The sequence below is a fragment of the Rhinoraja longicauda genome, chromosome 6 (genome assembly GCF_053455715.1).
Source record: "Rhinoraja longicauda isolate Sanriku21f chromosome 6, sRhiLon1.1, whole genome shotgun sequence".
NCBI lineage: Eukaryota > Metazoa > Chordata > Chondrichthyes > Rajiformes > Arhynchobatidae > Rhinoraja > Rhinoraja longicauda.
In genome coordinates, this window is record NC_135958.1 from 35828899 (window position 1) to 35853447 (window position 24549).

General features: G+C 41.3%; 1 protein-coding gene across 1 annotated transcript in view; it reads left to right on the forward strand.

Moving 5' to 3' along the window:
* zfhx3b (zinc finger homeobox 3b) overlaps positions 1–24549 on the forward strand; it is a 326530-nt gene that overhangs the window by 147176 nt on the left and 154805 nt on the right. The window lies entirely within an intron of this gene.

A 24549-nucleotide genomic window follows, 5' to 3' on the forward strand; every position in this document is an offset into this window, starting at 1 on the left:
GAATTTAGTTTAGTTTAGTTTAGAGATACGATACGGAAACAGGCCCTTCGGCCCACCGAGTCCGCGCTGACCAGTGATCCCCGCACACTAACACTATCCTACACACATTAGGGACAATTTACAATTATGTCAAGCCAATTAACCTACAAATCTGTACGTCTTTGGAGTGTGGGAGTAAACCAGAGATCTCGTAGACAACCCACACAGGTCACGGGGAGAATGTACAAACTCCGTACAGACAGCACCCGTAGTCAGGATCAAACCCGGGTCCATAGCGCTGTAAGTCAGCAACTCCACTGCTGCGCCATCGTGCCAGCACTCTCCTCAAAACAGCCGCATGCATGAAAGCCTGTTGTAGCGGTGGCAGAAACTGTGGAAGGATTGGAGCGCAACGGTGGAAATGCTCACCTTCCGTTGGCATGGGAATATCAACACACCACCATCAGCCCTGATTGCATCCCCTTTGCTGTTGCAAGATGAAGGGCCATCAGTAATGCCGAGATTGCGGTATATAGCCCTGATATGCACCGTATTAAAAGACTGCAATCTACGAAGGATCAGTCATTCACGAGGTTTCAAATGTACTGAGTTTCGCAGGCACAGGTTAGCTGATGGTTTGTGCAAGACACATAAATGTCAGAGTAGAAACCATTTAATTGATGTCTCTTTGATGATCTCGGTGCTTTGTGCTCCTCATCTTTCTGTGAATGTACAATAAAGATTGTAGGTCATACCCAAAGTTTCCAATTGATGTTGGTATGAATAACAATGGGGGTGCATGACTTGTAATATTATTAGGTGCATGATCGATAGAGGGAAAGCGTTTGGGTACAGTAGGTGAATTGTGTAAAGTAGTGCCTGGTTCAATTTCCCAGTGGACATATTCATACCTGGAAATAATAGCTAGCACTATCTAATCCAGGCTAAATCACTTTAATACATTGAGGAATGAGCGCTATTGAATCTAATTTCTGGGTAAGGACATTTACAGTTTTTTTTCCAAATGATAGATACCACACTAAAAATGGAATGGAAAAATATAGGACAAATGTGGCACAACTGTAATAAAAATCATCCTGAAATTCAAATCATTAGTATCCATTCAGATGTGAAATGAATAGTCTTTTACCAAAATAGCCCAACAATTTTATAAAACCACTTTTTAGGGATTGGCATAGAAACAACACAATGCTCAGTTGCTCTATCCCTTGAGGTTATGTCAGAGTAAAGTAGTATTTGCACGAACTATCTCAGTGCTTGCAAATGGAGACTCTCTCTCTGGCTCGGAAGATAGACACAAAAAGCTCGAGTAACTCAGCGGGACAGGCAGTATCTCTTGAGAGAAAGAATGGGTCACGTTTCAGGTCCAGACCCTTCTTCAGACTCTAGCTCTTGAAGTCTCCTTGGATGTGCAGTCAGATTCTCGTGCCTAACAAGAAAACAAGTGTAGACCCAGCAACAACAGTGCCATTACCAAGTACTGCATTTCGGCACAAAATCTTCACAGAAGCATTATCAAAGAGAAGTACAGAAAGAACAGAGAAGTTCAATTGTTTCATGTGTTTTGTGTGTGTGTGTGTGTGTGTGTGTGTGTGTGTGTGTGTGTGTGTGTGTGTGTGTTGTGTTCTTTATGACTGTTGGCAGATCAATTTCCCTCCTGGGTTAAATAAAGTGCAGATATCACAGTGGGTAACATGGCCAATGGAGAGTAGATTCAGAAATGGATGAGAGTGTGGATGATTTTGAAAGTAAAGACGAGAATTCGAAAATTCAAGAATTGACGGAAATGGGGGATAATGCAGATCAGCCAGTGCAGGGGCAGAGAGTGAGATGGACGGTGTGAGTTTGGACACAGACATTAGAGCTTTGACAATAGACAATAGGTGCAGGAGTAGGCCATTCGGCCCGTCGAGCCAGCACCACCATTCAATGTGATCATGGCTGATCATTCTCAATCAGTACCCCGTTCCTGCCTTCTCCCCATATCCCCTGACTCCGCTATCCTTAAGAGCTCTATCTAGTTCTCTCTTGAATGCCTTCAGAGAATTGACCTCCACTGCCTTCTGAGGCAGTGAATTCCACAGATTTACAACTCTCTGACTGAAAAAGGTTTTCCTCATCTCCGTTCTAAATGGCCTACCCCTTATTCTTAAACTGTGGCCCCTGGTTCTGGACTCCCCCAACATTGGGAACATGTTTCCTGCCGCTAACGTGTCCAACCCCTTAATAATCTTATATATTTCGATAAGATCCCCTCTCATCCTTCTAAATTTCAGTGTATACAAGCCTAGCCGCTCCAGTCTTTCAACATATGAGAGGGGATTTATCGAAACATATAAGATTCACACGCTCCAGTCTTTCAACAGTGCTTTGGATGGAAGGTAGAGCGTGGCAGGTTGGCCAAGGTGTGTTACAATAATCAAACCTAGAGATGCATAAGATCAATAGGGGAATAGATAGGGTGAAAACAGAGTCTTTTACCTAGAGTGGGGGGAATCAAGGATCAGAGGATATAGGTTTAAGATGGGACAAGAAAGATTTAATAGGAAACCGAGGGTCAATTTTTGAACACAAAGGGTGGTGGGTATCTGGAATAAGCAACCTAGAGGAGGTAATTGAGGCAGGTACAAATATAACATTTAAAAGACATTTGGAGAGGTACATGGATAGAAAAGATTTTGAGAGATATGGGCCTTTAAACCTCTAAACGTGGGCAGGTGGGACTGGCGTCGATGGGGCATCTTGGTTGGCATGGGCAAGATGAGCCAAAGGTCCTGTTTCCATGCTGAATGACTCTATGACTATGTAACACAAAGACATGGATGCGACATCAGGAGCAGATAATCGGGTAAGTGTAGAGTCGAGGGATGTTGTGACCTTGGAAGCGAGTGCTCTTGATGACACTGATGCTGTGTGTTTAGATGCCACCAAACATGACAGCAAGTTTATTAGATGTTTGGTATAGCCTCAAACCGTTGCCAGGGCGAGGGATGGAGCTGATAGACAGGAAACAGAGTTCATGGGCTGCCCAAGGACAGTAGCTTGGATCTTAATAATATTTGGTTGTTCATAATCTCTGTCTGGCCAACACTGGCTATCAGTCTGACGATTTGGAAGCAATACAGAGCTGAAGAGAAATAATCATTTGGTCAAGATAGACACAAAAAGCTGGAGTAACTCAGTGGGTCAGACCCCATCTCTGAAGAAAAGGAATGGGTGATGTTTCGGGACGAAACCCTTCTTCATTTGGTCAAATTAGATGTTGATAATGTTTATTTAGAAACTGTTGTATGGTATTGGTAAGGGATAACATATCAATGAGAGATAGCAAAAAAACAATGTGTTGGATTGCTGTGAATGATTTTTAGGCATACTTTAAATTAAGGTAAATGTACAGAGAGTAAGTGTTGTCTCTTATCTCTTCAATATCTTTTTATGTGTATCTGTGGATTGGGAATCTGTTCTTTGATATATTTCCCCTTTAATCTGATGGCTCTTTCTACACCTTGGGCAAAATATAGATCGTGAGTTTTATTGCACTGTCACATCAATTGGATGGTGTATTGAAATTAAAATGATGTCATCTGTAATGCAGTCATCCAAATCCAAAAGACATCTTGCTCGTGTGGCACATATGGTAAAGAGAGACCAAAATGTCAAATGTGTTGAAAGTGTCACAATTTGTACAAGGGCAACTTTTCACTTCAGTTGTAAGCATTCCCCATATTCTTCCATTTGAGTTAATGCAGCTCACAAAGCATTCTCATCGTTCACATCCCCCCATTTTGTTCGCCTGTAGATCAGTTACACACATAGAATGTCCTGCCCAGAGTAAGCGAATTGACCACCAGACGACATAGGTGTAAGGTGGTGTTTTTTCTCTCTCTCTCTCTCTCTCTCTCTCTCTCTCTCTCTCTCTCTCTCTCTCTCTCTCTCTCTCTCTCTCTCTCTCTCTCTCTCTCTCTCTCTCTCTCTCTCTCTCTCTCTCTCTCTCTCTCTCTCTCTCTCTCTCTCTCTCTCTCTCTCTCTCTCTCTCTCTCTCTCTCTCTCTCTCTCTCTCTCTCTCTCTCTCTCTCTCTCTCTCTCTCTCTCTCTCTCTCTCTTCTCTCTCTCTCTTTCTTTCTCTCTCTTTCTTTCTTTCTTTCTTTCTTTTTTCTTTCTCTCCCTTTCTTTCTCTCCCTTTCTTTCTCTCCCTTTCTTTCTCTCCCTTTCTCTCTCTCCCTTTCTTTCTCTCCCTTTCTCTCTCTCTCTTTCTCTCTCTCTCTTTCTCTCTCTCTCTTTCTTTCTCTCTCTTTCTTTCTTTCTTTCTTTCTTTCTTTCTTTCTTTCTTTCTTTCTTTCTTTCTTTCTTTCTTTCTTTCTTTCTCTCTTCTCTCTCTTTCTCTCTTTCTCTCTTTCTCTCTTTCTCGCTTTCTCTCTTTCTTTCTTTCTCTTATCCTGGGGATCTGGCAGTCTCCTTGGATATACAACACCTTTCCCATATTCCACCTCTTCAATAAGACCTACAGGCTAAAACATGCATTGGGATATCCTTCACGTTTTCCCAATTCTATGCAGATTGAAGCATTCTTGTAAAGGCTGCAATGCATATTAGTTCTAATAGATTCCTGCAATATATGATATTGAGTATCCTGCTGATGTGTGTAGACAATCAACGAGATGGTTGGTATCAGCATGGTAAAGTCATGCAATGTAATGATAGTGTGTTGTTGGTGTACTGTATTCATTGCAATCACCAGCATGAACTAATCGCACATTGTGAACCCCACACCCATATCCTGACGCTATCCAATTTAGCTCTTATTTTTCCTTCATTCCTCTTGTCCCCAGGCTCCCAAATGGAATCAATGATACTTGACTCAATATTAGTTGAATGATGGAGGTCGTGAGGTTGAGAACAAGCTATATCTCCTTTTATTTGTAATAAATTACTCTAATACAGTCTTACGTGTGCTTTCATTTCAGCTCAGTGCTTTGCATTCACATTTACCAATATTATGGAGTATTCAATTAAAGTAAATTTCGATTGGATTCAGTGTCAGAGGAAATTACATTATGTACTGATATCACAACAGATTTCGAACCCATAATGTTTTGATTTCGCTGTTTTCTGTGGTAGAGAATAGCTTGCTGTTGGGAAATTTCATGTAACGTGTCTGAAAAGTAGAACTTCATTACTTGTCCCTCGACTCTCAGTCTGAAGAAGGGTCTCGACCCGAAACATTACCCATTCTTTCTATCCAGAGCTGCGGCCTGTCCTGCTGAGTTACACCAGCATTTTGTGTCTATTTTCCTAACTTCAGCTGATCTTAACCTTCTGAAGTGTCCTTGCCTAAATTGTAACTTACTCACTAAAGATAATTCTGGCTGACGGTATTTCAGTTTTTGTTTTGTGTGTCCAGTTCTTCCTCTGCCTTCTACGCATTGACACGTTGCTGGGTAGATATAAGATACAATCAGTTATTCCTAAATGGTCATAAATGCACAGCATTTCAGCAGAAGCACTGACCCACGACCCATAGCTCACAGTCCTCCAAATCGGAGTGATTCTGTAATATATTCGAGGGATAAAAAAGGTGAAAATAGTAGGAAAATGTATTAAGCTGGCATGGAGTGTTACACAGTGAGGGACCTGAAGGTCCATGAGGTGTCTCTGTGATACTATTATTCAACTATTTATTTACCATGATCTTCTCGTACCTTGACCTGGTGCAGAGGAACCAATTATATTGATGTTATTTGCCCTCCAATCGTGGCAGCTCATTCCAGATCAGACTTGAGGCCATCTTTAACATCGCTCCTATTGAATTCTGAGCCATTCCATCAGTGCTCTGCTCAGAACCATTGCAGGAGCCATTGTAGATTTGCATGGTGTCTCAGTGTGCCGATATGCAATGGTTTTCAGCCTGTGAACCAATATATTAGGTGGGAGGGTGCCCAGTGCAAGAGGAGAGGCAGGATCATTTTTCTTTAGAGTGATGCAGATTATGAGGCAATTAAAATTGAAATGTTTAAAATCACAAACAAGGACATTTTTGACCAGGCTTTTGCCACCAGTTGTGTGGACTAAAGCAAGGGGGCTAAATGCAACATTAAGTATCAGAATGGACATTGGGGAAGCTTCTCAGATAGCTGGACATCCAGTGACTTCACTTTCACTTTCACTTTCAGTTCCTGTTTAATATTAGATTGGTTAGTTGAATGATAGGAAAATGGATGAGTAAATGAGAAGAGAACTGATTTGTTGTATTCAGGACAACCACCATACAGAGGCGTTGTGCTATATGACCTGTTTCTTCTTGTAACTAGTGCTTATCCGTGAAGGAACCCAAGATGACTTTCCCCATGTCAACTTGGGTGTCTGCATTCGGTTTTGTTGCAAGGGGTTCTAGTCTACATTATGGAAACCCAACTTTTCAAAGTCCACACCAGTTTTCAATGTTGGCTCAAGCTGAGATGGGAACCTTCTGTCTTGGTGTCTCAATCCAGGATAATCGGTCTCTCAATAGGATTTTCAGTTAATTCATTGAAAATATGTGCTATTTTATATTTAGTTCTAGTCCTCACTTGGTTATAGATAAAGACTTTGCTTTCTGATTTTATTTGGAGCAGCCATAGCTAGTACAGGGAGAAGGCTTGTACTCCATTTTGGCCTGCATGGATTGAAACCTTAGTCTTAAACTCATTGAACTCTCACTTAGACAGAAATGAGAAAAAGAAAAAAAAAATCACTCGTCTCTTACTTAGATAATTTGTAACGTGACTAGTCTAATTAATGTGCGTTTTGAATTTTGGGCCATTTTGCCCAATCTTAGTGATTAAATTTTGCAGACTACACAACAACAGGATGTGATCACATGACTTTGATGGACCTTAGCAAACACTTAGTCGTTCACTGTTTACAACAATAAAATCTAATCGAGGTGGTTTCAAAATTTTGATTTACCAACCACGACTTAATAGTTGAGTGTTGTGCTTTCCTTTTTAAAAAAATGAGGGGAGGTGATGCATTAAAATATACTTGGTGAAAACAGTTAACTTACACTGTCTTTTTTGGCAAGCATTACCAAAAATAACGGTGATGTGCCATTTATCAAACAAAAACAGTTTTGCTAATATATCATGCATTCTTTTGCCCTTGCCAGACTATTCTCGTACAAATGTCATGTGATAGGAGCAGAATTAGGCCATTCGGCCTATCAAGTCTACTCCGCCTCTCAATCATGGCTGATCTATCTCTCCCTCCTAAACCCGTTCACCTGCCATCTCCCCATAACCCCTGACACCCGGACTAATCAAGAATATATCTATGTCTGCTTTAAAAATATCTATTGACTTGACCTCCACAGCCTTCTGTGGCAAAGAATGTTGGCTCTTGATCTCTCCTCATGTGCAAAACCATATGATTGAGTCAAAATTAATTTTTCACTTTGTCTTTGAACACCTATGGTCTGGTTTTATACCTGCATATGAACATGAGAAAAGAACATGCTTATACCCTCTTAAGCACATCCTCTTCCATTCCTATGTGCAGACTGTGCGCAAAATACAATGCACTCTTTGTTAATAAAATAAGGCAATTAAGCGAGTTCTATCCTTTCCTCTGTCAGTCACTTGTCCACAATCTGCAGCAGATGTTTTATGCTTCCTTTAAACAAAACATAAGCTGTTATGTTTAACTTTGAATGTCACATTGATGGATGAACTTGCATTTTCTAGGACCATAGCATTTTTCACCATGTACAAAAATGCAAAAATAAATTGTGACGATTAGTCAGAGAGCTCAGAAGACAATTAGATTTTGTTTTCAAAACTGGAAGATTATTGAGGAACTACATATTTTGTTTTGCTGTGACTTGTGACCAAGCTTTCATTATGTTTGATCAGATACTTGGAATCTGAGTGTTGTCAAGTAAGACCAAGCTAGTATTTGATTCTAAACAAATAGAATATTCTAGATGCTTAGATTTACTTGTCTGTGCTGCTCACAGAGTGTTGAGTTTGCATGAAAGAAGACATGGTCCAGCTGACACAATTGTTTTCACTATCAGCATCTTACGAAATCTAAAATTCTGCTTTGGGCAGAATTATGTACTAGGTTCACGTGCACCTCCTCAAACCTCATCTGCATCCGATGTTCCCAAACTGATGTCCTTCCTGTACATCAGCCAGACCAAGTGCAGACTGGGTGACCGTTTCTCCGAATGCTTGCGCTCGGTCTGCTAAGGCCTACTGGATCTCCCGGTCGCTAACTATTTTAACTCCTCTTCCCATTCCCTTATTAACCTTTCTGTCGTGGGCCTCCTCCATTGTCAGAGAGAGGCCACATGCAAACTGGAGGAACAGCACTTCATATTCCACTTGGGTATCTTACAAACCGATGGTGAACATTGAATTCTCCAATTTTAGGTAACAACACCCCTCCCGCCCTTCATCACACCCTCCCCCCTCTGCCCAACCTGAACTTGCATCTTTTTCTTCCCGCACCTCCCCTTCCACCTATATTCCTTCCTCTAGCTTCACAATTTGCAACCCTCAATCCTTTTGTCTCGCATCCTCTGTCTTTTCATTTCTGGCCTTTGACCAACCTTTTGCCTATCAAAAAAACCCCTCACCTGTATCAACATATTATGTACCAGGCATTGTCCTGCTCCTCCTCTCTTCCAACTTTCTTCCACAGCCCCCCCCCCCCCCCCACCCCACCTCCTCCACAATCACCACAATCCAGTCTGAAGAAGGGTCCCGACCCATTGAGTTACTCAAGCACTTTGTGTCTAATTTCCTGAAAGTTTGTTTGCAAAATATGTTTTGAGTTTAACCTTTTCAATAAGTGCTCAACACAACTTTCTTTAATAGGCACCATTCCGTGTGTGGCAATAACTGCTTGGGATAGATTCAGTGAAAACATCCACCCTTGGAAATTCTATTTCTTTGCTAATTCTGAAGAGCTTCCCAAAAAAAGGGTGCTTTGAGAACATGTTTCTTTTCACAGCTGCCTTCAGCTCTGAGGTTTAACATAGTTTTACACACTTAGTTCTTTGACTTAAACTAAGAGACGCTGAGATCTGAAATGTTTTTGAACTTTATTTTCATGCTGAGCACTTGAGTTGAATAACAGAGAGGAATGCTCACTGAAGCACTAATGTATCTTCCATTGAAACATTGTTAGTGAACTAAAAATGAGAAGACTTTTGTTTTGTAATGTACATGATCTTAAATTTGGTTAGTGCCCCCTGTGAAGCACTCACCCACAGGAGTTTAGTTTAGTTTAGTTTAGTATAGAGATGAGCGTGGAAACAGGTCTTTCAGCCCACCGAGTCCGCACCAACCAGCTATCCCCACACATTAACGCTACCCTACACACCAGGGACAATTTTACATTTATACCAAGCCAATTAACCAACAAACCTTTACGTCTTTGGAGTATGGGAGGAAACCGAAGATCACTGAGAAATCCCACAGAGGTTACGGGGAGAACGTACAATCTCCTACAGGCAAGCACCCATAGACAGGATCAAACCCTGGTCCCAGGTGCTGTGAGTCAGTAGCTCTACTGCTACGCCACCATGCCGCCCGACTGTCAAAAGATAAATAAACGGTGTATTAAAGCTGCATCTCATTCCTCACTTCCTTTGGAGGATCTGAACAGCATAGCTTGCAGGGAGAGGCTAGCACTATCTTTACAAGCACAAGAAGACACGACCCCGCATGCATAGGGAGTGGATACAAAACTGAGATAACACAGAACTAGTGTGAATGTGTGATTGATGGTCAGTGTGGACTGTGAGCCGAAGGGCCTGTTTCCATGCTGCATCTCCTAACTAAAATGACTTTTATAAACAAGGCAACAGAGGACTTAATGAATATTGTGTAGGAAGGAACTGCAGATGCTGGTTTACACCAAAAACAGACACAAACTGCTGGAGTAACTCAGTGGGACAGATAGCATTTCTGGAGAGAAGGAACGGGTGACCTTTCAGGTCGAGACCCTTCTTCAAATGAGTCAATACCTATTCAATACACAATGAGTATTGGTTGACAGAACAATATCAAAAAAAGGTGCAGGTTAAATACTGCCATTCATGGTTGGAGACTTGGAAATGCATTTACTCTGGGTCAAAATACCACAAAGTGACTCCCTCGCTTTGTGTAGGAAGGAACTGCAGATGCTGGTTTACACAGAAGATTGACACAAAAAGCTGGAGTGACTGGATTCCCTCGCCATGTCTATTCACAATAAGTCAAGCCTCCCCTTGATAACTACCTATCATCTTCCCTCACCCGATGAATCAACCCTAATCCATGGTGAACAACACTTAAATAAAATTAGAAAGTTGCAAGGGTGCAGAATGTAGTTGAGGTGAGAGGCTTCAATCTCCATCACGCAAGGTGGCTGGGTAGCACCAGCCCTGAACGATTTGGCCATGCTCTGCCAGACCGGATTTATCCACTTAAGAGTACACCTACTTTATCTCGTCCCAGCCAATCGACCCATGGCAAATAATATTTCTATGAGAGCATTGAGAGAAATTAAAATAACACAGTTTTAGTTGGAAAAATAAGAGAAATTGGCCACTATTTATTTTGGAGTGGATGTGTCTGATAACACAGTCCTTGTGGTGACAACATTTCTTCTTCATCCAAGATCAAGTCATTAAGATCTAAATAAAAAAATGAAATCTCTAATGTCACAGAGGAAAAATAAGTAAAGCCACTAATTATTGGGGTTCCAGGACATTTTCTACATTTTTCTGGCCTTGTCAAGATAAACCATCCATGGATCTGTACGATCATTGGCAAGTTATCTCATATGGTCATAAGTGATAGGAACAGAATTGGGCCTTTCGGCCCATCAAGTCTACTCCACCATTCAATCATGGCTGATCTATCTCTCCCTCCTAACTTCATTCTCCTGCCGTCTTTCCCATAACCCTTGAACACCCGTACTAATCAAGAATCTGTCTATCTCTACCTTAAAAATATCCATTGACGGCCTCCAATGCCTTCTGTGGGAAAGAATTCCATAGATTCGCCACTCTCTGACTAAAGAAATTCCTCCTCATCTTCTTCAATTCTGAGGCTCTGACCTCTAGTCCAAGACTCTCCCATTAGTGGAAACATCCTCTTCTCCACCATGCCCACCATATCTACCATTAATGTAATGGTACTTCACGATGTTATGCCCCCTCATTTGGCTCATCGACAGCCACAAGGCTCTGGCTGAAGTCACCTGATGTTGACGAGCAAACACAAATTTCATCCAGATATGTTGAAAAAAAAATAGTGGTTTCATGGTTTGCCATCAGTTGCAAAGGCAGACGGGCAAAACAGCAAGTCACAAGGAAGGTGCTGATGTCGGGATGAACACGAGTTTTTTTTTAAATGATCAGCTTCACAGAATGCTCTTAACTGTGCTGCCAAAAAGTGGATCAGGTTAAGTTAACACTTAGAAAAAGTGTTCTAAGATTCTCATGCATTATAATTACCAACTGAAAAATAACATTTTATGGAAGGTTGCCATTATGTTGTAACAAAAATAATAAGACTATTAAAAGGGCCCCCTTTAAAAAACAATTTTTATATTTGGGCAGCATGGTTGCGCAGCTGTAGAGTTGCCCGCTTACAGCCCTTATAGCGCCGGAGAACTGGGTTCAATCCCGACTCAGGGCGCTATCTGTACAGAGTTTGTACGTTCTCCCTGTGACTGCGCGGGCTTTCTCCAAGAACTTCCGTTTCCTCCCACTCTCCAAAAATGTGCAGGTTTGTAAGTTAATTGGCTTGGTATAAGTGAAAATTGTCGCTCGTGTGTGCGTGTGTGTGTGTGTGTGTGTGTGTGCAGGATAGTGTTAGTGTGCGGGGATCGCTGGTCGGTGCTGATTCGGTGGGCTGAAGGGCCTGTTTACGCGCTATATCTCTAAACCTAAAAACTAAAACTAGTTTTTAAATTCCATACTGGGAAAGATAGTGTTGAAGGTAATATTTAGGGAATGGAATATATTCTAATGTTCTATTAATTGGTCTCTCAGTATTTTGCAATCCTGCTTATGCAATCTAAAGGAAAATGAATGTTATTTACATTTGTTACTCATGTAGGCTTCAGTGAACAAATAGTATATTGTCAACCATTGAATCTTTCAAAATTAGTGGAATGAAAATCAGACACATCCACTCCAAAATAAATATTGGCCAATTTCTCTTATTTTTAAATCCTTTTTTGCACTTGCAGCACAAATGTTCCTGACTGTTGGGATAATATCGAGGACACCACAAAGATAATATTTTAATCCCTGCAGTTATTGATTAAAGTCGGGAGGTGGCATACTTTCTTCTTCGTCTGTGTAATCACATTGCCGCATTTGAATATGTCCGCCTGCCAAGAATCTTGACAATCCCGAATGAGCACAAAATACCCAGCCGAATACACTTTGCAGCATCTCACCAGCCTCATGATGAAGCCTTAAAATAAAAAAAAAGGTTATATCAGGCCATTTTTCATTTCTCTCCATCTGACCCCAGAGATTGGCACACTCCATTGAGTCACTAATCAGGCAAAGGTGCAAGCTCAAGGTCACCGCCATCTCCCAGTGACCTTTCAGAAATGATGGGAGTAAGCTGTGTTGGGTCGCTTTTATATTTCCTTCATTTTACAGCACAATAAAGGCTGCCTCTGGGTATTTGAGACGTGGCTTTACAAGCTTGCCATATTTCATATGGTACCTTTTGTTTTTTTTTAAATATATATATACTCCACCCGCCACCCCTATATCTTTTTGCTCAGCACTCCTGCTCAGTAATCAGCTGCGGCTCGACAGTGGAAATTAATGCGGTGGGTTTCTCCTAATTAATTTATTTTTGGGTGTTTTCGGTAAGTAGAGAGCAGTTAATGCACCTCCAGCTGAAACTTATGGCACCAATGAGATCAGATCATGCACAAATTTCCTTTTTTTCCCCTCATCAGCCACCACTGACCCTGATTTTTTTCAATAAATAAATAAGTAGCTGCCTGATAAGGCAGCCTAGCAACAAGGAAAAATATGATTCCATGAATCTTTAATCAAGTAATCTCACACCCACTACACAATAAAAAAAAACTGATGCAATGTAACTGATAATTCCAGAATAATAAAGGAAACTGTTTCTACACCACCTTGTTATAGGCCTATCACAGAATTCCACCAGTGTCGCATTAACCTTTTAAAGACTTACCGCATTTTTTTTTCTATCGTAACACTAAGAAATATGCAGCCGCATTTGTTTCCCAAAAAAGAAGAACTATTTGCAAACACTGGGTGTTTATGTAAAATCAATTTACATTGTTCACCAAACAGGTTTTGCAGCTTTGTGTTTTTACACCTATTCTATAGATAGAAGGGCATTCATTTTGAAATCTGCAGGGGGCTTTCATATTCAAATGATTTTCAAAAATATAATTGTAATATTCATTCACAGGAACAGAGGATATTGCTCGCTCAGATATTTTTCATTAAAGCTTGCACTTATTAGTTGTACCTGTTATTATTCCATGCGATTGAATAAAATATTTGGCCCTATCTTAGTTTTGCCATATTACAGCTGAGCAGTTTTTATATTATAATTGTAGTTTAAGCTCCACAGAGAGTTGGCAGAAATACAGTGCCTGTTTTTCAATGGTATGTCTTGATATTTTGTTTTCTGACGTGTACCATGACATGTGATCACGGTTTATCACTGTGTCTTTGAATCTTCATTAATAGGTGTGACAGCAATGTGATTTACATCTGTCTTAGTATTTTTCATCTAAAAGCTGATGTGGCAATTAACGTGTGCAAAAAAAAAAGCCCATGCACTATTTAATAGAAAGTTTATTTCAGCCTTTGTCTGCAACACAATTTACCTTAGTGCAAGAGTAGTGAAGGCACAAGGAACACAATTTTGGTTTATCACAGTTTAGACTGCGGGATGAAATTGTTCCTTTCCCCACACAAACTGGTGTTAATGTTAGTTTAGTTTATTGTCACGTGTACTGAAGTACAATGAAAAGCTTTTGTTGTGTGCTGACCAGTCAGCAGAAAGACAATACATAATTACACTCAAGCCATCCACAGTGTATAGGTACATGATAAAGGGAATAACGTGAATAACGTTCAGTGCAAGATGTTTCGTTCAAGGATGTACAATTAAAATGTACAAATTAGCCCCTCAGTTGCTGAGACTGGCAAATGATTTTAGCAAATAATAGAAACAAAGAGTTGTAGATGCTGGTTTGCAACATTTTCTTTTCAGCAAATATATTGGTCAATTTCTACTGGGTGCCCTTCATAGCGGCTAACTTAAAAACCCCATAACCCTTTCCAGAAAAGAGCATTGGACACTGCGGAAAACTTACAAGGTGCAACTCAAGGTTTGTAGGTTAATTGGTTTGGTATAAATGTAAAATTGTCCCTGGTGTGTGTAGGATAGTGTTAGTGTGCAGGGATCGCTGGTCGGTGCAGACGCGGTGGGCCGAAGGACTTGTTTCCGCGCTGTATCTCTAAACTAAACTAAACTCAGAAAACTATCTGTCGGCGTTGGTTTCCTGCAAACACTGATATCAGTTTGACAAGGAATTCATGAATTTGTTTTTCAATAAGAAAAAGAAGACATTGTTAAATAGAGTATATTTCCTCAGTTGTAACCACAGCATGTCACAAGATGATTTACTTAAAATTATTCTAATTTGTGTAAATCAAACTACAAGTTCAGTGGAGCTGAGATTCACTGCAGATGGCCATTCTTTGGGGCTTGGTCTCAAAGCAGAATCAGAATCATCTTCCAGCCAAACCACAAAAATTCTTTCAATGCCATAAACATGTTGGTAATTGTGTTTGTTAAAAAAAAAATGCAGCCAGTGCCTGTTCTTAATGGATACAGAACGCCATCTTTCTTTCTTTTTCTTTCTCATGGTCGCAGTCATTGGGCAGTTTCCATTGTGAGCGGATAATAGAACTAATTTCTGCTCTTAACCTGATTCTTCCCTTTCAGTTATCACAGTGCAGAGCCTGTCTGTTCCACTCAGTCTTCACACTTCACTTCCTAACTCAGCCAGGAGGAAAGCACTGGCTATCTGCACTCGCTTCACCAATCTCTGCCCCTTTTCCATTGTCTCAAATCCTGATTTTTCAAAGGCCCTTTCCTATATCATTTTGTAATAAATCCTATTGAGTCACAACCATTGTTCGCACTTGCAAACGCTGCACCAAAATGTTTTGTTCTGAAGAGGAGAGTTGCAGAAATAACTAGCAGACGGCTATATAATGTAAAGCAACGAGATGTAAAATATTATGGAGTGTATGTATAGTTAGTGTCTGACTGGAGGAAAATAAAATTATCACGTCATTTGGTTGAGGAAATTAAGATTTGAAAATGCAAGCTGTTTTTACACTTTGTGGAATCTTCTCCCCCTTCCATTTGCTCTCAACATCTTTAGCTGACAGTTTCCTGAATGTGATCACTATTATATCAGTTACCTCAGAGGGATATATTTTGCTCAATTGGATACATTAGCAATGTAATGCAAATGCTTCATTTCTTGCCTTTTAAAGAAAATAGTCACTCTTTGCAGCTAAAAGTTTTGAAATAAATGATTAAATGGTAATGGCAATTTGGGCGTCCATTATGCAGTTTGAGTGACTTATGTAATGCGATTATACTGGCAACAGAAAGATATGGATTATTATAACTTGGTTCTAACCTCTCTTACCGATCATAGTTCGATTAGATTAGATAAAAGTTTATTGTCATATACACCAGGGTGCATTGAAATCCCTTGTTCACTTTAAGCTCCTAAAGTAAACAGTATACGTACAATAATGATAAATACAACAATATGGCGGCACGGTGGTGCAGCGGTAGAGTTGCTGCCTTGCAGCGAATGCAGCGCCGGAGACTCAGGTTCGATCCTGACTATGGGCGCTGTCTGTATGGAGTTTGTACGTTCTCCCCGTGACCTGCGTGGGTTTTCTCCGAGATCTTTGGTTTCCTCTCACACTCCAAAGACGTACAGGTATGTAGGTTAATTGGCTGGGAAAATGTAAAACATTGTCCCTAGTGTGTGTAGGATGGTGTTAATGTGCGGGGATCGCTGGGCGGCGCGGACCCGGTGGGCCGAAGGGCCTGTTTCCGCGCTGTATCTCTAAATCTAAATCTAAAATCTAAACAATAAATACAAAGACAAATACAAAGAAGTAGAATGGTGTAAAGATTGAAGTGCATGCTGAAGTTGTGTAAAAAAGTGGAATAACGGAATAAACTAGAGTAAGAGTGTGTGGTGCCACCTCCGAGGATGGGCTGTGAAACAGGTGATTAGTTCAGGAGTCTCATAGCTGTGGGGAAGAAGCCGTACCGAGGTCTGGAGTCAAGGGTTTCAAGCTTCCAGAGAAGGGAAAAGGAGAAATGACCAGGGTAGCAGACATCCTTGACAACACTTCCAGCCTTCACCATGAAAATGGACTGGATGGAAGGAGGTGACAAGCCTCGGCGATCGTTTCACTCAACATCTCCGCTCGGTCCGCATAAACCTACCTGAACTCCCGGTTGCGACACACTTTAACTCCCTCTCACATTCCCACACTGACCTTTCTGTCCTGGGCCTCCTCCACTGTCAGAGTGAGGCCCAGTGCAAATTGGAGGAACAGCACCTCATATTTTGCTTGGGCAACTTACACCCCAGCGGTATGAACATTGATTACTCTAACTTCAAGTAACCCTTGCTTCCCCTCTTTCTCCATCCCTCCCCTTCCGTTCTCCGACCAGTCTTACTGTCTCCGACTACATTTTATCTTTGTTTGCTTTGTTGTCACCTTTTCCCAGCTAACAATGATCCCTTCTACATTTTCAATGGTCTCCATTCCCTTTCCCCTGTTTTCACACCTTCACACTTCCTAATCTATGTATCTCCCTCCCCCTTGACGTCAGTCTAAAGAAGTGTCTTGACCCAAAACGTCACCCATTCTTTCTCTCCAGAGATGCTGCCTGCGCCGCTGAGTTACTCCAGCATTTTGTGTCAATCTTCGGTTTAAACCAGCATCTGCAGTTCCTTTATACACAAGCCTGTGATGGACTGGGCTGTGTTCACCACTCTCTGCAGGTTCAGACAGTCGAGAGCAAAGCAGTTGCGACCCATCAGAACACTTTCTGCTGCATCATCTGTGGACGTTTGAGAGAATCCTGAAGGACATGCCAAATCCCCTCAGACACCTATGAAAGTCAATATGCTAGTATGCTTTCTTGATCACTGCATCAGTGTGAAGGGGCCAGGTTAGGTTGCTGGTTCTATAGATGTTGGTTATCTCTGTGGCTGTTCCACTGATAAGAACAGGTTTGTGTTCACACTCCTGCTTTCTTAGGTCAACTGCCCAATCTATCACCTTGCTGCTGTTGAGGGCTAGGTTGTACTGATGCCATGATAGAAGGTTCTTAATCTCTGTCCCTTACACTGCTGCATCATTGGTGTTGATCTAGGTAATGACACTAGCCACCCTGGAGAGGGAGATGGTGCTGCACCTGACCACATTGTCATGGGAGTACAGGGAGTCAAGTGGGGGCCTGAGTACACAGCCTTGAGGGGCACCAATACTGAGGGTCAGGATGGAGAAAATATTATGACCAATTCTGACAGTCAAGAAGTCCAGAAGCCAGTGGCAGATGGAAGTCCCAGGGCCAAGGTCCAGGAGTTTAGAGATGAGCTTATTCAATATTACAGTGTTGACGGCTAAAATATAGTCAACGAATAGCATCCTTGCATTGATGTTCTTATTGTCAAGTGATCCAGAGCTGAATGCATTGAAAAGGAGATGTTGTCTTCTACAGACCTGTTTCTCCTGTACACAAATTGCAATGGGTCTAGATTGTCTGGGAGATTGGTGCAAATGTGGGTTATTATCAATCTTTCAAACCGCTTCAATATGGTCGCTACAACTATTGGGTGGTAGTCATTGAGACAGGTCACCTTCTTTCTCTTGGAGATGGGAATGATGGAAGTTTTCTTGAGGCAGATGTGGACAGCAGATTGTTGGGGTGAGAGGCTGAGAATGTCAGCGAAGACAATGGCTGGGTGATTTCCACATGATTTCAGAACCATTCTGGGGACTCCATCGCTGCTGGCCCCTTCTATTCTTTTGGCATTTTTCTTTGTCTTTCTTTTCCAAAGGAGCCAGTTGAAGACTGGCACAGTAACTAAGACAATAAGCTAGACTCGTGTTGTTGGCACTGTGATCACGAAAGAGTATTCTCAAACAGCAAGAAATGGACTTCTTATTGAAAGCATGCATTCCTAAATCTTCCCGCATTGCACTGATAGTTCTATGTAACAGAGAGGAAGGGCAAGATATTTACTTATTCACCTTGACTTGACCCTACTTACCAACCCAAATAAATATTTGGTAAGTGCTGTACATTCTTCATTATTTAAGCCCAATTTTTTGTATGTTTCTATCGACATACCCACTGCCTGGATCAGAGCTGAGATGAACCATTGGCTTGTTGACTATTGAGAGTTGAAGTCTACTAGTATATTGTGCAGCAACTTAATCCATGTGCGCAGATGTTGACAGTGTGCTTTTGTGATTTTTGTTCTTCACATTGTTTTTCTCAAATATGTAGTCACAGTAACCTTTAGCCATGTTCCAGCCATGGAAAACACTGAATAATAGTTAAAGCAGTCATTTGGCTGCTGGAACACAAGACAAACAGTTAAACAGAACATAAATAATAGAAGATTAATTTCATTTATCATTCATCAGTTTCCTAGAATTGAATTACCATAGTTGCACAGTTCCATGGGAGTTAAGGACAAAATGCTTTCAGGACCTCTTCGGCGCTCTCAGTTTAAATCTATCCCATAAAATGGATCTTACAGAGACCTATTTTCTTCTGTTTTTCTAAACTAATTCTATCTTGCTTCTAATTATTCTTTCAAAAGATTGCATCTTTGATAGAATGGTTTAAAAGCCCCAGTATCACAGCTTCTGTTGCATCTGCCTCCAACTCTCTCTCCCTCCCTCCATACCATTCCCCCCAACAAACCCAATTTCAATTCTTCGGTTTCCTCAGTCTGAAGAAGGGTCTCGACCCGAAACGTCACCCATTCCTTCTCTCCCGAGATGCTGCCTGACCTGCTGAGTTACTCCAGCATTTTGTGAATAAATGGTTTACCTTCGATTTGTACCAGCATCTGCAGTTATTTTCTTAAACCCAATTTCAAGCTCATTTTATCTCCAGAATGCAATCTCTCCTGTTATGCTCTTTCCTTCAGTGTGGCTTTCCCATTTCACAACCTGCCTCGTCTGGTTTAGCTTAGTTTAGTTTAGAGATACAGCACGGAAACAGGCCCTTCGGCCCACCGAGTCCGCACCGATCAACGATCCCCGCACATCAACACACACTAGCCACAATTTACACTTATACCAAGCCAATTAACCTACAAACCTGTACGTCTTTGGAAACCGAAGAATTCGGAGAAAACCTACACGGGTCATGGGGAGAACATACAAACTCCGTACAGACGGCACCCGCTGTCGGCTTTGAACCCGGGTCTCTGGCCCTGCAAGCACTGTAAGGCAGCAACTCTATCGCTGCACCACCGTGCCGCCCTGAAGGAGATATTACCTCCTTTACATTAGAAACCATCCTTCTTCCCTCTATCTGTAATTAATTTACTGAGAATGACTGAGCTTGTATGTTTTCATAACTGGAATGAAAACCTACAAGTTCAGTCATTCTCAGCAAACTGAGAATTTTGAACGATTTGTTCACACAAGGTGAGGGAATCAATTTCTTTATCAATATTTGGTGTAGAGTATCAAGTGCCTGAAGCCTGGATACTGAGTAAAGATGGCTCCCACTCATAGCTTGATTCTGCCTTGAAAGAACAAGCAATTAAGGTGTAGAAACAAGTAACTGCAGATGCTGGTTTACCAATGAAAGACACAAAATGGTGCAAGTAACTCAGCGGGACAGGTAGCATACCTGACGATCGTGGTTAGGTGATGTCTTGGGTTGGGCCCGTCTTCAGACTGATTGCTATTAACGTGCTCGGGTGGCATTTTCAATTTCAGTCCCTTCTGCACTCCTGCGATTGTTCAGAGTGAGATCTCAAATTATTGTCAAATCCAGAATCATTTTGCGTTCGTCTTGCATGAACAACTGGCCATTCTTCTTAAACCATTTCACACAGAACACGCCATTCCACCTGTTTAGACTGAATTTGAGACTTGGCTCCAAAGTACCCCATGCAGAACACAATATATTTTTCATTTGAGTGGGAAGGAACTGCAGATGTTGGTTTAGACACAAAATGCTGGAGTAACTCTGTGGGACAGGCTGCATCTCTGGAGAGAATATTTTAATTTATTTGATTCATTCAAATAGGTTGGAGGGTCTCCCTGCTATTAAATATGCGCGGGCAACAATATCTGGAAGAGGACAACATTGAGTAAATTCTGCAAAGCTCTACTTACACACATAAAATAGGTGCAGGAGTAGGCCATTTGGCCCTTCAAGCCAGCACCGCCGTTCAACGTGATGATGGCTGATCATCCAAAATCAGTGCCACTAATCCCAGTTGTGGAGCCTTGCTGCACACAGGCAAGAACTGGACCAATGGCGTGCAGTATTATTGGGCCATCTGCAAGCTTTAATCCTGTATGGGCAAACTCCAGGACAGACGGGAAAAGTTGCTGGATTTACCTTGGCATGTCTTCATCAGTTTTTCCACGGTTGTTTTAAATCAGGTTCGCCAGGGATGAAGAACACTGTGGCCTTTAGCAGATGTCCAGCCATTTCTCTTCACAGGCTTTGAAACTCATTAGCATGGCCCACTTTCATCAGCTTTCATGTGACCAAGGACAGAGATTTGCGTCAATCTCCCAGGGTCATGTATTTGCACATTGTTCAATCTCTTTGCTTTAGGGCTTTTAAGAAAACTCAGCTCTATTAAAAAGCTTTTTGCACTATATTCCATACTGTTTTAATTATGTTATTCACTTAGCTAATGACATCTCTGCAGTTAAATGATTCTTTTATACTATATTCTATATTAGCTTCTGATATTGATTTTAATTTCTTGGGTATCCCCTTTTGTTCTGCAATGTACGGACCATGTATGCTTAAATACTGCAAGTTTTTTTTTCACGCAAATTGGCACTAGGTATACATTTGTGGAGAGAGGTCGCTTTTTGCTTATGTCATTAACATAAGTTGCCAGGTATTGGATAACTTTTCAAACAGATAACTACCTACAGAATTTGGCGGGAACCTGTCATCATGGATGTTAGCAATCCCATGTGCGATGTTTTACCAGTCTCAGGCTGGGACAGTTGAGACTGCCATGTGCCCTGGATTGATTAGGAATTAGATAACAAGTCAGATGGGAGCTTAGGACAGTTACCACCGCCTGTTGTTTCAGGACAGTGGTATGTACGACGATGAACTGAGCTAGATCAGGCTGGGAGCGCAGTAAATCTGGCTGACCTGCATTTAATGGAGTGTAAGGTCTGTGCAGACTTCTTACCCTGATTTACTCCTCTTGCCACCGAGAGGTTTGGGGTTAAATGTCAGTGCAGACCATGCCATAAAGTCAGTGAGATGCTGGGAAGGCGGCTTCAGTTTTGACACAGAGTTTCACCGGCATGATTCCAGAAGTGAGCATAGTGTACTCATCTTAACCAGTATGGCAGAGGCTTCCTAAACCGTTAATAATTAAAAAGGAATCATAATAGGAGCAAGAAATGCTCGATATTGATGGTTTCCAGAAGCACAAATAACTGCTAAACATCACATTATTTACTAAAGTAACAAGATGTGTATGCCTCTGAGGGTTAATCATGTGAATAAAAACCAGAAAGTTGCCAATCCATGAACAGTCTTATGAGCATTAGAGCGTTCTTTTGTTTAAAAGGTCATTCATAACTTTGCCTTCTTTCTGATGCACTGTCCATGTTATTGATTGATTCATGTATAAAGTGCACAGAATCCATTTGCTGTATGAAAGAGAATAAACTGGAATTTGGTCTCTCTTTATTTTCACCTCTCACTAGTGTTTGAAGGGCATCATTTTCACTGGCTGGGTTTTGGGATGAAGTCGTGTTTCTGCCAAGTAATGCGTTTGAAGTAATGCATTGATTCTCATCAGTGTCAGTTGAATTAGACTCAGCTGCTTGATGGGAACTTGTTCTCTTATTAACCTCCTGTTTTTGAAAACTGCTTTTGAGTCTTGTCAGAAACTAAAGTATTGAGTGAAGCACCTGAGCATAGGAAGCCACACATTGACATAACATTGCCGGGGGGGGGGGGGGGGGGGGGGGGGGGGGAGGGGAAATCAAAATGTCTTTCAGTCTACCATTTAGTCTTTGCATCCTTAACCTTCATAGGTAATGCACTATGTAAAGGTAATGCAAATTAGCAGAAATGTTTCCAGATTGTATTGTTGCAGTCTAACTTTAATCACGGGCATGACTAAAGTGAGATTGGGCCATTTGTCTTCACTATGCCACGTTCGTGATCAGTTCCAGAAAAGGCCAACCAAAGGGAAAAAGGTAGAAACAAAGAGCTGTAGGTGCTGCTTTACACAAGAAGACATAAAGTGCTGGCATAACTCAGCGGGTCAGGCAGCATCTCTGGAGAACGGCAATAGGTGACATTTCGGGTCGGGAGGCTTCTTCAGCTTTCAGGAAAAAGTTAGAATTCTGAGGTGAGTTTGCAGGTGGTGGCAGATAGATAGCGTGTACTCACTAGATGTCAACTTCTAAAATTCTGAAAAATTAGAAAATGCTTAAGACCGCACCTGGAGTATTGTGTACAGTTTTGGTCTCCTAATTTGAGGAAGGACATCCTTGTAATTTAGGCAGTGCAGCGTAGGTTCACGAGATTGATCCCTGGGATGGCGGGACTGTCATATGAGGAACGATTGAAAAGACTAGGCTTGTATTCACTGGAGTTTAGAAGGATGAGAGGGAATCTTATAGAGACATATAAAATTATAAAAGGACTGGACAAGCTAGATGCAGGAACATTTTTCCATTCTTGGGGAGTCCAGAACCAGGGGCCACATTCTTAGAATAAAGGGGAGGCCATTTAAAACTGTGAGAAGGAACTTTTTCACCCAGAGAGCGGTGAATTTGTGGAATTCTCTGCCACAGAGGGCAGTAGAGGTCAAATCACTGGATGAATTTAAGAGAGAGTTAGATAGAGCTCTGGGGGCTAGTGGAATCAAGGGATATGGGGAAAAGTTGGGCGCGGGTTACTGAGTGTGGATGATCAGCCATGATCACAATGAATGGCGGTGCTGGCTCGAAGGGCCGAATGGCCTCCTCCTGCACCTATTTTCTATGTTTCTAAGAAAGAAAACAGGGATCTTCAGTGCAGTTAGACGTACATCAGCAGAGGGGAACATGCTGAAAAACTGGATTGGGATTTTTGAAAGGGAAATGATGTGGCTGTTAGAATTAGGGAGTTAGGCTGTTAGTTAGAAAAAGGGAATGGCGTGGCTGTTAGAATTTGTTGAGCTTGGCAGGATAGATAAGGGTGAACCAGTGAATGTGATGTATTTGGACTTTAAGAAGGTTTTTCATAAGACACCACACAAGGTGTCATTAAGAGGAAAATCTGACTAATCGAGACTGAACTGAGAAGAAATCTTTTGATTGAGGACAGTAAATTTCTGGGTTTTTCTAATCAGGTGTGCTTCCTCAATCTTTGAGTATATTTAGGGAAGACGGATACATTTTTGGGATTAAGGAAGTGAGTGGATAAGGACTTACTACAGGAGAGTGGCCTAGCATCTACTGGAGGTTGGATGTTTTTATTTCTCTCATTCTTATATAAACTTAATTCAATTTACGTCTCAGAAAGATCCAGGCGACCTCGTTGGAAACCACATTGTCCAATCTGAAATGCAGCATTCCAAGTAGACATTAAGGAGATTGAATTGCTGTTTTTAATCAAAAAGGCAAGAAAAAGTGTTTTTCAGGACTTATTTAGGCAAATATGCTTACTGCCTTTGTAGTCCAAGTACTACAATTTACCAACAAGACTAGACATGCCAAATTCAGCTACAGATTCTTGCTAATCATTCACTGAAAATATTTTGCTAAACAGAATGCAGACACATTGAACCAACTCTACTGAGAAGAGTTGGTGAAGTTGTTTTAAAAAAGTATGGCTTCATGTAACAGATAAAATTTATTTGTGAGAAAAAGAAATTACTCAAAGCTTTTGTACCATAAATCCAGTTTAGCATTTCAAAGTACATGATGAAGAGGAAGGAAGATAATGTGTGCATGGACAGAAAAGGAATTCTGGCCTACCTTGAATGAAAGGATTAGATAGAGTGTTGCAATGTGACCATTTTGTCAAACTTATTGCTGCAAACTGTTAAAGGACTGAGATACAAGCTGGTTGTGAATAACGTGAGGTCTTGCCTCGGGCCAAGTATTATCTACTCCAGTGCAACAATTGCATTCAGTCTGAACCAAAACGTTACCCCAGTACTTTTTGTCTTTTTTTTAAATCATAAATTAATATGGTCCATGTGAAG